Below are 15650 nucleotides of genomic sequence, written 5' to 3'. Positions count from 1 at the left end.
CCCTAACCTAACCTATCTCCATTCTCTAACATCAACAATCACCCACATCACAACCCATACCCTACACCCCCTAACCTATCATCATTCTCCAATATCATCAACCACCCACATCACAACCCATATCTATACCCATCACTTTCCTTAAAATACTCCAATGAAATCACCTCAACCCATACTCCCCTCATCATCAACTAACTAACACATACCTCTTCTTTAATCAAACAACCACCATCAACCAATCAACCAATCTCATCACCACACTCTCTCATCACATATACCACATGTCATTCTATCATTTATACTCCCAAAATCTAACCAACCAATCTCTTACACTATCCATTCCTCCAAATCTAAACACCTTACCCCTTTCATCAATCCAACACTCAATCAAACACCTAACACCTTACACCCCCATTCTCTCCATCAACCATCACTCATTTCACCCCACCAAACACTCTACCCAAATGGATTTGGGTAAGATCCAAACCATTTGGGTTAAAACACAATCCACTTTCCTCATTACACAAATACCCTCACTTTCATTCTAAATTTCATACCTTCCACTCTTAAAACATATGCCATTATCCCTCCTTTTAAACTCTCACCTCATTATACCCATAAACCTCCTCCAAACATCTATAAATACCCCTCCTCTCATCCCAAAAATGGTTACCAAGTCTTACTTAAAAAAAACAAAAAAACAAAAATCCATCTTCCCTCCTCATCTCTTCTCCAATTACATACTAATCCTCTACAAAAAAAAAGTAATATTTCTAAATCTCGAAGGACTCAAGAGAATTCAAGAAGAATAAGAAGAAGAAAAGAAGATCAAAGATACAATGTGGGTTCAAAGTGCAATCCCCCCTCTCTCTCTACCTTCTCCTCCTCCCTTTTCTATCATCCCCATCTTCTTCATTTTATTTTAGATGGTTTAGGATGAATGGACCCCAAGGCTAAAGGTCTATAAAGGTCATTTCCATTGATGAAATGACCCTATGATCAAGCCAAAAACAAACCCCTATCTAGGGTACAAATACACCCACGTGATACTTTATTTTCCTCATTTTTTATTATAAAATGACCGAGTTACTTGAGGTTACCGCTACTTGACGGGGAGAAAAGGGTGCCTAACACCTTCCCTTTTCTCCAACCGAGCAGCTTACCCGAATCCCGAGGTTTAATTAATCCCTATCTAACGCGAGTCACTACATGCCAAAAATGACATTTTTTGAAAAATGTACATCGAGTGACCATTCACACCCACTTACAACATGAATGGTGGCGACTCCAAATCTTAGTAAATGTGGCCGTCGTAACGATGAAAATCACGTATCTACAAAATCAATAGTAATTTATTAGAATAAGCAATATTTAGTTAAGAATTTAAAATAAATCTATCCACATCCAAGTACAAAATGAAATAACATAGTATTCTAAAAGATAAGGAACATTTATGATTTTTTTAATGATCGATCATAATCTATCACTCCATCATATGTTGTAATAACGATTACTTACAAACAATCATCATTAAAAAGAATATGAATATCATGAATCTCAGTAGTGATGGCATTTTCTAGTGTATCTTATAGATACGCAGACTTCAAAACCATTGGGAAATGTTTGAGCTTTTCTACACAGGTTTAGGAGTTGGCACCATTTAATTAAAGTGTGAATGGACACTGTAAAAATTATTTTCTTGAAATCTTTTTTTGGCTTGTAGTGACTTACATATCCAAAAGATAAGAGAATTGGTCTACTTAGAGATCTATGGTAAGGAGGTTTGGATGATGGACAAGGAAGGTGTTAGATACCTTATCCCACCCATCCTAAGATGGTTACCAATGTATGACCATAGGTGTGGTTTTGAGACATTAACTTACTTTTGAAAAACAAAATAAATAATGCAGAAAATTAAGGAAAACCAACAATAATTTTGTTTTGAAAGATGGACAAATCGATATGATGAGCAAACCCTTACTAGAAGTAAGTGCTTGCTAGAATTTTTTGTTAGCCTAAGATTTTGGTGAGAATCCATGAGATTTCACCTTGTTTTGGATCCAAAGGCTATTTTTAAAAACAAAGTTATAATCCATTTTAGGAAAAGAACAAATAAAGCAATGAGCAAGCTAAAATGGGAATGAGGCTTGATGGAAATTTTTATGAGCCAAGGATTTTGGTGAAAATCCATGTGGATTTCACCTTCTCGAATCCAAAGGGCTCTTTTAGAAGTTACAATGGAAAGGCTAAGGACTTTATGCATGCCATGTGTCCATTTTGGACTATTTTTATTAGCTAAGGGATTTAGGTGTAGATCTAGGTGGATCCACATTTTTAACTCTTAGCCATTTTAGAAGAAAGTGAGTGTATGCAAAGTGTATGCATGTGATAGACTTGTTAAGAGAAGATCACCTTCGAAGAAGGTTTACTCTCTAACTCTATTGCCATCAATGAGGCAAAATAAGAAAGATTAGGAAACTTAGATTGCAAGTAAGGAAAATACATCATTTACACTATGAAATTAAATTGCATAAACATAAAGCAAGAAAGGGAAAAACTAATCTAGTGATCTTAAAGAGCTTATTGAGGGCTTATAGGAGGAGATTGCCTCTAGGAGGTCTTGCTTTCTTCCTCCGAGCCTCACAAAGTAACTCTAAGATCTACATTATTGTAAGGAAAACAAACATGAAATAAACTTGTTAGAATGTAAAGAGGGGGTTTAGATAGAAGGGGGAATTTAGAATGGGGAGAAAAGGGGTTCAACCCCACATTGATTTTCTTCTTCTTCTTCTTCTTATTTTTTTTCCTTGGTTTAAGCTTCTTTGGATTTTAAAGAGGTTTTGAAAGAATGGGAATGCATAGAGAGACTTGAGAGAATTTGGATCGAATTTTAAATCACCTTCTCCTCTTCTTCCTTGAAGAGAAATTTGGACAAAATTTTGGATTTTTCTCTCATCCTCCTCTCTTTTTTCTTCTTTTTTGGAGAGAAATTTTAACTCGTATTTTTTATTTTTTTTTCCTTGAATAGGACTCCTATTTATAGGTGTTTAGGAGACCCTTGGGGATAAACTTGTCTCAAATCGTGGAATTCTCAATATTTGCAACAAAACCTTCATGTAAAGAATCATTCTCAACTTCTAACCCTGGCCTTGATGGTCATTATTTTCTTGTTGAGTCTTACCAATCTTGATTATCAATAGGTATGATGGTAAATATCTAAAAGTTCTAGAGAATTCTTAATGAAGGTTAAAATGGTCTTAAGACCTTGATGTCTAGTCAATGGAGAAAAAAACAACTCAAATGAAATGTAATTAAGTGGAAGGATTTTGACTTCTTTGGTCATTTTTCCTTGAGAGAATCTCTAACAAATTAGTGATATATAGGTCATTAGGCACAAGTTTTAGATACTTCTCTTGGGTGGACAAATTAGTCAAAAGCTATGAAATTTGGTCGTTTTACATTGAATGTTATGGAAGTTTTTTGAATTGTGAGAAATGAAGAAGGGGTAGAAGAGGGATTTGTCTCTAATGTATCTCAACAAACTAAGGTTAGTGGGATAATTGGCCTCAAGTGGGGACCAACTTGACCAAAGGTCATTGTTAGAGGACTTGTTAAATTACTACAAAGAAAGGCAAAAATAATGTTAAAACAAATAAAACAAGGATAAAAAAATAAAATAATAAGATTTTCTTGAGGAATAAGCAATTAACATGAGGATTAAAAGATAATTAACCCTTAATAAATTCGAATGCACATTAGCCTCCTAGTTGTCTAACAGAATTGGTTATAAGTGACCAATGGTCAGGCTAAAAAATTAAGTCTGGCCATAAGTTACCTCCATACTGTGTAAAATTAACCTTCTGGTCATTGGTAACTTATAGCCAGGCTAAAAAAATAAGCCTAGTCATTGGTTACCTCTATACCAGGCCAAAATTACAAAATTGCCATTAAATTGTTGGCTCAACGCTTGGTTCTTGCAAAGATTCGAAAATGGACTTGAGTTGAATCCTTTCTCAAAAAGTCTTTGTGGTCTCGGGCTCAGTTTTGGCAAAAATGGGGTGTCTACACATCTAATACTACAAATGAGAATGAACACCATTACTATTATCCTAGACTAACTTGTCACTCTAGAACAAGAAGTTAACCTTTCAAAATTCACGAACTCTTTAATGATGCATAGGCAAGTATATCTACTACATATGCTAGTTTTTTTTTTTTTTTTTTTTTTAATATTTTCACTGGAAAAACAAATAAACATAAATACCAATATATGTGTGAGGGATCCCAAATGTCTTCGAACATGCAAATATGACTTACTTGGCGAAGCCCTTTGCATATAGTAAACAATAATAAAAATAAACATGCAACTATGAGTGAAATGGCAATGCCTTTTGCGTAGCTATCAACCTCACAACATGACTTACAGGGCATCGCCATTGCAGTGCACTCAATCTAGGTCCCCTTAACACATATATTTTCAAATGAGAACCTTGTTCTCATTATCAACAAATAAATTATATCTGAATAGTGTTCCTCACACTATAGATTATTTTAAATATTAAACTAAAATAATTCAAACAATAAACTAATATCAGTGACAAGATAATTAATAAAATCTTTCATATATTAGATTAATTAGGCAATTATATAAATCTTAGTTAATCCTAGACTATGCTCGATTAGCCTAAGATATTATGTAATCAACCACTAATCCAATATACTTGAATATTATTAATAAGTCTTTATCAAGAAAACTTTATTTTTAAATACAAAATCTTGAAAAACATTGATGGCATCAAAACTTTTAGATATTCAAAATTTAGAAAATCTAAACATAAATTTAAGAAGTTAATATTTTAACATATTATACATCTAGAAATTCTATACAATGCATAAAATTTCAACATGGTTTAATGGAACATACATTTTATTAAACAAATAAGTATTTTAACCAACTGTGAAATTACTAGAAGTCAAGTAATCTACCTTGGTCGGTGGATCTACTCTTCAATGATTCATCTAATTCTTTCATGATTTTTGAAGAAGACATTTTATTTAGTATTTCTTCCAAGTCCCTCTTACAATTTCCTTCGACTCCTAGTTTGTAAGTTGAATGAGCTAGCTTTATGGGTTGGAGAATTTGAAGACTAAAATAGTGTTAAAAGATTGAACATGACATGAGCTTGGAGAAAATGGACTCAGTGTTGTTGTTGGACTTTTAATGGATTTTCTTTTGTTATTCCTCTTCCCTAAACTTTCTGGAGATTCCCTTTGAAATTGAATAATTACCTAGAACTCAACTTGAAAAGTACTTCTTAGTGCTATTGGAATCAATAAAACTTCTACCTCTTGAATTACCTTCAAACTTCTATTCTAAAATGGAGGAATTTAGGTTTCAAGGTTGCTGATTTTTCAATTAAAATTTATTGAAGATGATGTATTGGTTTTCTTCGTTGAAGATGGTCAAGTTTGAGTTGAAGACTAAGGCTGGTGTGTTATATTGTTGTTGTTATTTGGCCAGCAATTGAGGTCTGCAATGTTGCAATTAGATTTGAGGATGGAGAAAAAGAAATTGAAGTTTAAGAGATTGAAAACAACGGACTACCCTTGAAGCCTTGGAAATGATATAAACAATATAAATATGGTTAGTTTACTTTACCTTAATTGCAAGTTCTCTTCTAATTTCTTTCTTTGTAATCTATCCATATGCTTGACATAATTTTGAGACTTATTTGATTTGTATTTTATTTTTTTGTTTTATCTTTGATTTACGCAAGCTTATATTCTAAATTAAATAATTTTTTGAGATGATCGTAATAGTATACTTCATATGTCCAAAATCTTATTCTATATAAAACAAGATTAACTTTTCGAAACTTCTTAGATTGAACTCAAATTTAGGCATGTGTATGGTCTAACTATGTTTCTTGTCTATTTTGAATCTAATGGAATAGTCTATTTTTCTTCAAAATATTTTTATCAAAATTTAGGTATATGATTAGATAAAATATTCAAATTATTCCTTGAAATTCACAATGGAATTTTAGGTTATTAAATTCATCCAGTTGAGGTTCCGAGCCATAAGTTCCTCATTGACGATGTCTCGTACTACCCTTGTCTGACCTGTCAGCACTTACACCTCCATTGGAATTATTTCATACATCCTATATGTTAAGGCAAATGGAGATATACTTATGCCTCTTTGTGTAGTGGTTTGGTAGGACCACAACACGCTATGCAGCATGTCCACCTATCTTCCTTTTCGTTCATCTAACTTCTTTAAGTTATGTAGTATTGTTTTGTTTGACGCATTTGCTTGCCCGTTCTCCTATGGATTTCTTAATGTGTACTTCAACCTCCAAATTTCATAGTCTTGATAGTAAGTCATGGAATGCCTCCCTTTAAATTACTTCTCATTGTTAGTCACCACAACATAGAGTATTTCGAACCTTGTTATGATCTATTCCTATGAAAACTTGACCACATAGTCTTCTTTTATTCGAGCCAACGGTATGGCCTTTATCCACTTAGTGAAATGATCTATCTCTATGAGCAGGAACTCTATTTTCTCACTAGCTCGAGAGAACAGCCAATGATGTCCAGTCCCCAGATAACAAATGTCCAGGGATTAACAATCAAGTGGGGTTCCTCTGATGGCTGATATATCATCCGAGTGTGTCGAGGAAATCCAAATAGTGAAAATTTTAGAGAATTCTAAAAGTGGGACTTAGGGTAGAAATTCTCAAATTTTGTTCTGTTCACTTTGACAAAAACTAACTTTGCCATTAAATTTAAAATAGTCGAAAAACACAATTTATCCTGTAAGTACACTCGAATTCGAGTTCAGACGAAAAAATTATAAAATCCTTGATTTTTGTGTTGAACGGGACCTAAAAGGGTAAATTTTTATTAAAGCAAAAATTTGTAGAATCCAATCACACCATTAGGTCTGCAACAAAAAATTATAAAGAATGGAGTACTCAGTTGCCAATTTTCGAGTTCGAAAAGTAGAAATACCACCAACATTAAAAAAAATTAAAAAATACCCATTTTGCCCTTAAGCCCTTATAAATAAAAGAACTTAATGTTCTTTTATTTCACTTATTTCTCTCTGACGACCCAAATCCTAGCCGATTGAGAACTAAGGGTTTTAACCATGTTCTCTTCTAGATCCGTTGTGAACGAGCCATCATTGAGCCTCGCCAAAAAACAAGAAGTTGCCGATGTCGACAAGTTCTACGTTCCTACCACCTTGGATCTTCATTTCATTTCTTCTTCCCTATTCTTCATCGAAAAACCGCCACATACTTCGAGTTGATTTCTTTGAATATTTTATCATTTTCACAAAATGGTAGAGCGTCAATTTGATCAGAAAAATAAGATTTTCAATCCGTTGGTGGTGATGAATCTTTCTAAACAAATATTTTAAATCATTTGGCGAAATGTGACCAAATTTTTAAATCATTTCATCATGCCCAAGTGCACTTGAACAAAACAGTATAGCAAAGAGCAAACATATAAATGTGGTAGACTTGGGTTTTGCAATAATGTATATTGTCTGGGTCCCAAAACATTATTGGGTAGAAACCTTCTTTACAAGAAATTTTCTCATAAAATGAATTTTGTCATTGACTTTAAATATGGTTTGCCCTTGTACTACCTTTTTTCTGCAAAGATCAAACTATACTATACTTGCAACATTTGGTTCTTGTTGTTTCCATATTTACGTAACTATGAAATAAATAAATTTGAGCCTCGATCATTGTCGTGTACTTTTCTTGGATATAACGATGAGCACCAGGGTTATCCTTGTCTTCAACGCACTACTAACAAAATGTATATCTCATGCCATGTTGTTTTCAATGAGAATAATTTTTCTTTTGTGCAACTCACTCCTAATGTTGACTAGGAAAAATGACGATTTTTCTAACTTCAATGAGTGGGTTGATCCTTGTAACTCTCATGTCTTTACCACCATTGGTCCAGTTCTCTCATCCAATAAACCACCTCACACCATTAGTTCAATTATCCAAGCTTTAGCACTTATTTCCTCCCATGTGGCGCCCCGCCGAACGCTAACACAAATCCCCATGTCAGATCTAGAGGTACTAGGTGGTACCTCGAAATTTCGGCATGGTCTCCTCTGTTTATGTTAGCATTCCAAGGCGTTCAACATGCACCTGATAAACGACATACAATCCTGCATACATATACAAATTATAATACTAGCGGAAGCTTATATACGTCTAATAACGTACGAAAGATCAGAGTGCGGAAGAATAACCAGAATACAGGATTACACAAAATTTCTCACTCTAACATAAGTCCTACCGTTCAGAACAAAATCTATAATTTTTTTTTTGGCAAATCGACACTAGTAAGGGTAATAACCCCAATACTCACCAAGTGACGAACTCTGGCTGTCTATCTGACCAACCAGATGATCCTCATTCGTACTCTATACTTGCCTCGCCAAGCTCTGAATCTGAAACTAAAAAATGGAGAATGAAAGGGTGAGTAACAATGGTTACCCAGTAAGGAAGCAACAATTTCTGTCAATAACCTTTCCTAACATGAACAAATAAACATACTGAATCATTTTAAAATAAACAAACTTTTATAGAAGAAAACTACGATTAACTGGTACATATAGCCAGGGATGAGCAACTAAACATTTTAAAACTCACATTACATCGATCAGCAGTACTTACTATAACATTCTCTTTTTATACAAATCTAATTGATCAAATGGAAACAATAAACATGCATTTCATTTTATATATCAAAATAAGCAACAGATACATAATACACAATGGTGGAGTATTGGAATTAGAGAGTTGGGATTCACGACTGGATCGCTCCCAGTCGGGACATGATGTTATAATTCCTTTCTGGCTTTTAGTTCCTGATTTTGTGGCTGGTCGCTGTTTACCACTCTTGGTTGACCATTTATCCAGCTCAGGCTGGCCGTTTGACGAGACCGTAAGCAATGGGTCTCTTTTCGATGTGTTAGAACGTTCGACTACTATAGATTGTTAGTGATCACTGACTAATCATCTTCGTCTATGCCTATCAGGCGTGCATGTGATTCCCAAATATACAAATCATTCGTATACGACCACCTTTACATAACAAGTTCACTAGTAAAGATAGAGAGGAATAACCCGGATTCTAGTTGTGACTCCACTCTCATACGCGTCCCATACCACGTATGAGCTTGGTGGTCCCTACCGTACATCCCAGGATAGTACACCACTCCGGATGATATGACGCACTATCCCTTTAGGCATTCACAAACTCTTTAACAGCTCACAAAATAGCTACATATATATGTCATTTTCATTTGAAAACAAAAGAGAAATTAACAATACAAGGTTGAGAATAGATATCCAGTTTCCTACCATGCAAGTATGGCCACCCGGCCTAAAATAAATAACATAACGGAGCGCCTCGCGCTAACAGAAATTTAAATAAACATGCAACCAACAATATTATTCCTGGATATTTGTTCACCAACCTGCACACAACACAACAACGTAAAATGCAGACATCACCCCTCGGATGTGACTCTGACATTTTACCGTTTCATACCCTTTTTCCCTTTTTCCGATTTTTACAATTTTCAATCTCTTCAATAAAATATCCATTTTCTGATATTCATCAACTCAATATGAGTTCATTGAATATTAAATCACATTTTTCAATTATAGAATTTATTTCTATCAATAATATTAAAAAATACAAATTTCATATCAAAATGGGGTCCGAGCAGTGCACAAGACCCAATTTATAGAAATAACCCGTTAAAATATCTTACCCACATATAATTTGTTAAAAAATACAATTAAACATATCAAACATGCAATTTCTGGCGTGAATTTTGAAATAACAAAAGAATTATATATTTTGGAAATACATAAAAAAAATTTAGATAAAATCCTAAATGCAATTTTCACAATCTACGATTACTAATAGAAATTGAGAGTTCCTTACAATCTTCGGGCGAAACGATCGAAGCACGGGCGCGGAAATTGAGGCGATCGGCACGAAAATCGAGACGGGCCGAACTTCGAAATGGCTGATTTTTAAACCGGCCCAGTGGTTTCAAAGATCTCGATGTGCTCGTCTCTTCTCCCTTCTACTGCGAAAGACGGTTTGACCCCGAAATCGATGAAAATCGAGGTCGAAGTTACGAAATCTCCGTATAAAAATACGACTGATTTTTGACTATACGGGATGAAAAAGATGGGAAAACGGAAGGAATTTGGTTGGGTTATGTAGAGAATGAGGCTGCGGACATTTCTCCCTTCTGCGTCGGAAGACGGTTTGACCCCGAAACGGACGAAATCCGAAGTCAAAGTTTTAAAATTTCCGTATCTAAATACGGCTAAATTTTTACGATATACGTTGAAATAGATAGTGAAACGAAGAAAGGTTGGGTGGGTTTGGTAGATGTCGAAGCTGCGGACATTTCTCCCTTCTGCGTCGGTCGTCGACGGCGAGCCGTTTACACAAGATTTGAGGTGGAAGTTTGTAAAAAAAATAATTTTTTTTTTTCGTTTCGTATGTCTCGGCTGTATGACGAGTTGGGGAAGATGATATATTAAAAAAAAATTTAAAATATTATTTAAATGAAATTTGGGACGAATTTGGTATTTCGCCTATTGTTTTGATCGATGATAATTTGATCATCCGAACTCCAAAACTGATAAATGAATACTCTATTTCGCCTAATTTTTCATTCCGGATATAATGGTGTAGTCAATTTCTACAAATTATATCTCTATCAAAAATTTACATTTTTGGCTTGAGGTGACCCCTAAACTTGATGTTTTCATTTTTGACGATAAGTCGACTTCCTGATCTCCAAAAATGACAAATAAATAGTCCATGTTGAATAATTTTTCGTTATGAACCTAATGGTATGATCGAATTTTAAAAATTATTCCTCTAACAAAAAGTCACTGTTTTAGCCTGGTCCGACCCGGTAATCGAGGATTTTGCAACTTTTATATTCGGACTCGCATTTGAGCGTGCTTACAGGCTAAACTATGTTTTTCGATCATTTTGAATCTAATGGTGAGGTCAGATTCCATTAAAAATGATCAGAAACATCCTAAAGTTTTACTCCTAAATCCCACTTTCAAGATTTTCTTAAAATTCCACTATTTTTTTCCTCGAGATACGAATTAAAAATCGGGGTTTTACATCCTAAGACGACCAACATACTCTTAATGTCAAAGCAATGGAAACCCCATCAGTTGATCCTACCTTTGATCCAAACCACCTCATAATCACATTCTACAACATATCTTACACAACCAACCAATCCCAGCATCACCGGGGGCAAAGCTAAGATTTTTGGTCAATGGGGACTAAGTACTAACAATTGTTGACTTATAATCTTGATTTCCTTCTATGCAAATGTTGGACTTGTCACAACAAACAATTGTTGGCCAATAATCTCCATAAGAGTGACAAAAGATTCCCACTAAAATCATAGATGTTAGTACTTATAAAAACACTTGGCTGAGGCTTGATATCTTAAAATTTATTTTCTTCAACATTAACGTCTCAAGAATAACAAAAGATTTTTAGGGAGTTGAAGATGATGGATTTTGGAACGAAACAAAGAAATATATTTTTACATTCCCCAAAAATTTGTTGACTTTTTTATGGAACATTTTCAAATTTATCCTAATTAACCGAAGTTGAATCTCCTCCAAATAATTACTGAATCTGAACTTTGTTACTACATTTCTAGAGATTGAATAACGGCTGAAGATCAAGGCCAAGGAATGCTCGTCATCATTTTGAAAAACATAGGGGTATCATTAATATATATATCACAACGAGGGTAGCTAAATCACAAAAATAAAATAAAAATTGAGGTTCAATAGGTCCCTATAAGGAATGCAAACACATGGTCTAACTCACTTTCTTTTTCCAAAGAAGTTGAATAGAGGTTGAAGGTGAGGGCACTTTAAGTTATTTTCCATTATTATAGTCACAGGAGATCGAGGGAAAGGGTTGAAATTCATCAGTTTGAAAAGCACATGAGTCTCTCTAATATCAGTCAAAATGTGAGGGACTAAATTACTTTTCTTAGCAAATAATTTTATAAAATTGAGTGATAGTATGTATGTGGTTAGTTTGTAAAAAAATAAGGGGTATATCTAATATAAATATAAAAATTAGGGCTAATCACTTATTTTTATTTTTAAAAAGATCAGTAGGGAATATAGTCCCACTCGTCCCCTTGTAGCTCCGCCCTTGAGCATCACCAACCAATAGCCCCATTCCCAATCATTCTAAAGCCGATTTTATTTTTCATGATGAACCTATTCCTCCATCTACCATTATCCCTCCCAATCCAATTTCTCCTACATCATCTTACTTTATGGTCATTGGAACCAAGGTGGGTACCTTTAAACCAAATCCCAAGTATGTTCTTCTCACGTCTCCCTTTCCCATTGAACCTAAGACAATCGCATTAAACATGACAATTGGAAGCATGCCATTATGGAAGAAATGCAAGCCCTTATTGAAAATTACATTTGGGACCTTATTCGTAGGTTACTATTGATGAATATTGTGGGTTATCGCTTGGTATTGAAGAGTAAATTACGCGTTGATGGTGCTTTGGATCGTCTTAAGATCCAATTAGTTGCTAAAGGGTATAATAAACAAAAATGTAGGGATTTTTTTTAGAAATATTCAGTCATGTCATTAAACCATAAAGTATTCATATTGTTTTTACTATTGCTATTGCAAAAAGCTGGCCCAGTCATCAATAAGAGGTAAAAAATGCATTCCTTCATGGAAGCTTACAGGAGCATACATGGAAAAACCTCCAAGTTTTATTGATTCATCCCAGCCTCGTGCAGTTTGTCGTCTTAAACGGGCCCTCTATCGACTCAAACAGGCCTCACGAGTGATCATTTTCATTATGCTTCTCTTTGATTATGGATTTTTTTGCAGTATTTCAAATTCTTTTATCTTGATGACTTCATGCATACTCTTAGTCTAACATTCTTTATGGAAGATCTTGGCTTGTTTCATTATTTTTGGACACCGAGATTCATCACTCGATAGATCGACTTTTGTTATCTCAACACAAATATGCATAGGATCTTCTTCGTCAAGCAAATATTGGACTCATGTAAGTGTATATCTACTATTGTGACTGTTAAGGTGCATCTTCGTAGTTCTACTGCCTTATTTTCCGATCTTACTTTTTATTGAAGCGGTCGTGGGTGCTTTGCAATATCTTACTATGACTTGGCCTAACCTCTCATATTTGTCGATATGGTCTGTAAATACATGAGCCAACAGACTGTTGTTCATTTTCAATGGGTCAAAGTTCATTTTCAATGGGTCAAACGCACCTTGTGTTATGTCCGAGGAACACTTGATTGAGTTCTTCGTATTCACTCCAAAATCACATTTGATCTATGCATTTCTTGATGCAGATTGGGCTGGATGCCCCACCTCTTGACATTCGACTATGGGCTATTGTACTTTTCTAGCTCCAAATTGTCTCTCTTGGAGTGCAAAAAAAATAATCTATAGTTGCTCGGTTTCGTGCCAAAGCAAGGTATCAGTCCATGGCTTCTACAATGACCGAACTCACGTGGTTGTCTTTCATTCCCCGTGACCTTTCTCAACCATCTATGCTCTTTCCCAAAAACATCAATGATATCTACATGACTGTCGATCCAGTTTTTCATGCTCGCACAAAGCAAATTGAGATTGACTATCATTTTGTTAGAGAGGAGGTGGCTTTTAATTTGAGGAGTTTAGTTGAAAAGTTTTTTGGGTATTTTTTAATCTTTTCTCAAGTTAAGAGGCATTTAGTTGAAAGGTCCAAAATTATGGGGCACTTAGCAATTAAACCATATATTATAAGATCTATTACGTAATTCTCCCAAAAAAATATAAGTTTCTTACAAGCCCTCACAATGTGAAAAAAGCCCAAATTTGATGGTCTTAGAATTTCATAAAATTTGACAGACCAAGAGGTAGAATTGGTGTCGAATTTGTCATTGTTAATTTTTTTTTTCGATGGGCCGAATCTATCAAATTAATGAAGGATGAGAGAAATTCGACAGCTCTAAGCCGTCAAATCTGGGAACATCAAGAATTTCAACAATCCTAGACCGTCAAAATTCCTTGGCCTTGGCCCGTCAATTTTTTCTATAGAATTTTTCAGTTTTCACGTAGTGCCTGTCTACCAGTTCAAACATAAAGTCAGTTGTCGCAACAAACATGATGCCTGCCCAAGTATCAAGGGAGAATCTAGGACTTTTAATGGATCGAATAAGATCTAAAACCCGATTAGATAACTTCAAGTCTAGATCGAGGATTCGGGATCCAATAATTAAGGACCCATTGTGCACAATAACTTATCAAATCCATTTTGGAGCAATCATGTTTTGATCCAATAATGTGTTTTAAAACATAAAATGATATATGCTTATAATATATATGTCTACATATATATATACATATGATATTTAGGTTGTCTGGACTTATGTCCGATTAGGGGGCCGGAAACAAGGCATATGGGACCCTCCCTAGGTCATGTGCAAAGCCCACACGTAGCACGCACTAGGTAAGTGAGGGAACGCCGTCGTAAGTTGCCCTAAAGAAATATTGCTCAAACTTGGTATCAAACACACAACCTACGGACTCTCACGGCTAATTGGATTCGAAATTTCCATTGAGTCGGGTTTGTTTATAATTGGTATCAAACATATTATATTTTGTGTATGTTTTTATCAAATCACACCATTGGATTAGGTCTAATACGAAAATTTGATTTTTCAGATTGAAATTGGAACATCGCATGCTCTATTGGATTAGATCCAATATTGTGTCTAAGTTTAATGAATTCCTTATCGGATTTGCACCAGTTTAGTTCGATCCAAACCAAATCCATTGACTATACAACGTGAGTTTACGCTTAAAAAGTCATACCTATTTGGGTTTAAGTTTGCATTTGGAGAGCACTTTTAAAGTTAAAAAGTTCTTCAAACATTCAACTTATTGTTTCAGGGTTATGTGGATTCTACTTCTCGCCAAACACAAAGGTGCAAAACGGCCAAAAACGAGAAGTTTCCCAAAGCAAGTTGTCAATTTTAGTATTTGTGTGAATTTGATTTCTTTTCCATGTTTCTTATCACCAACTAAGGCGAAACGCGCTTAAGCCATTTCTAACACAGAAGGGAAGGGGCCCATCTAGTACTAAATCATACCTTTTGGACATTGCCACCTCTCGATCCACCTGTGCAAAACAACTATTGCTATAACATCAGACCAATACCAACTTCATCTTTTCCACCATCAGGTTGGCATCTCATGGCATCTTTAGGGGCCTTTCTTTCAAGACTTCTCATGCGATTGGGATGGAACCAAGATGGGTTTGGGCCGAATTTACCTAAACCTGTTCCTGACCTTGATTATTTATGCACACCCCGAACCTAACCCGACCCTGACTTGGGTGTTAATTTTTTGCCCCGAGCCTGCCCCCACCTCTAATAGGTTTTCCTTGCCACACCCTGATAGCCTTTCAAACTAGCCTAGTCCAGCACATTTTAATTTTTGAACCATGTTGAGGTGTGAGAAATAATTTAAGAAATTGAGATATT

The sequence above is a fragment of the Akebia trifoliata genome, chromosome 3 (genome assembly GCF_017979445.1).
Source record: "Akebia trifoliata isolate Shusen 1 chromosome 3, ASM1797944v1, whole genome shotgun sequence".
NCBI lineage: Eukaryota > Viridiplantae > Streptophyta > Magnoliopsida > Ranunculales > Lardizabalaceae > Akebia > Akebia trifoliata.
The sequence above is the reverse complement of the archived record's forward strand: the minus strand, read 5'-3'. Positions refer to the sequence as shown.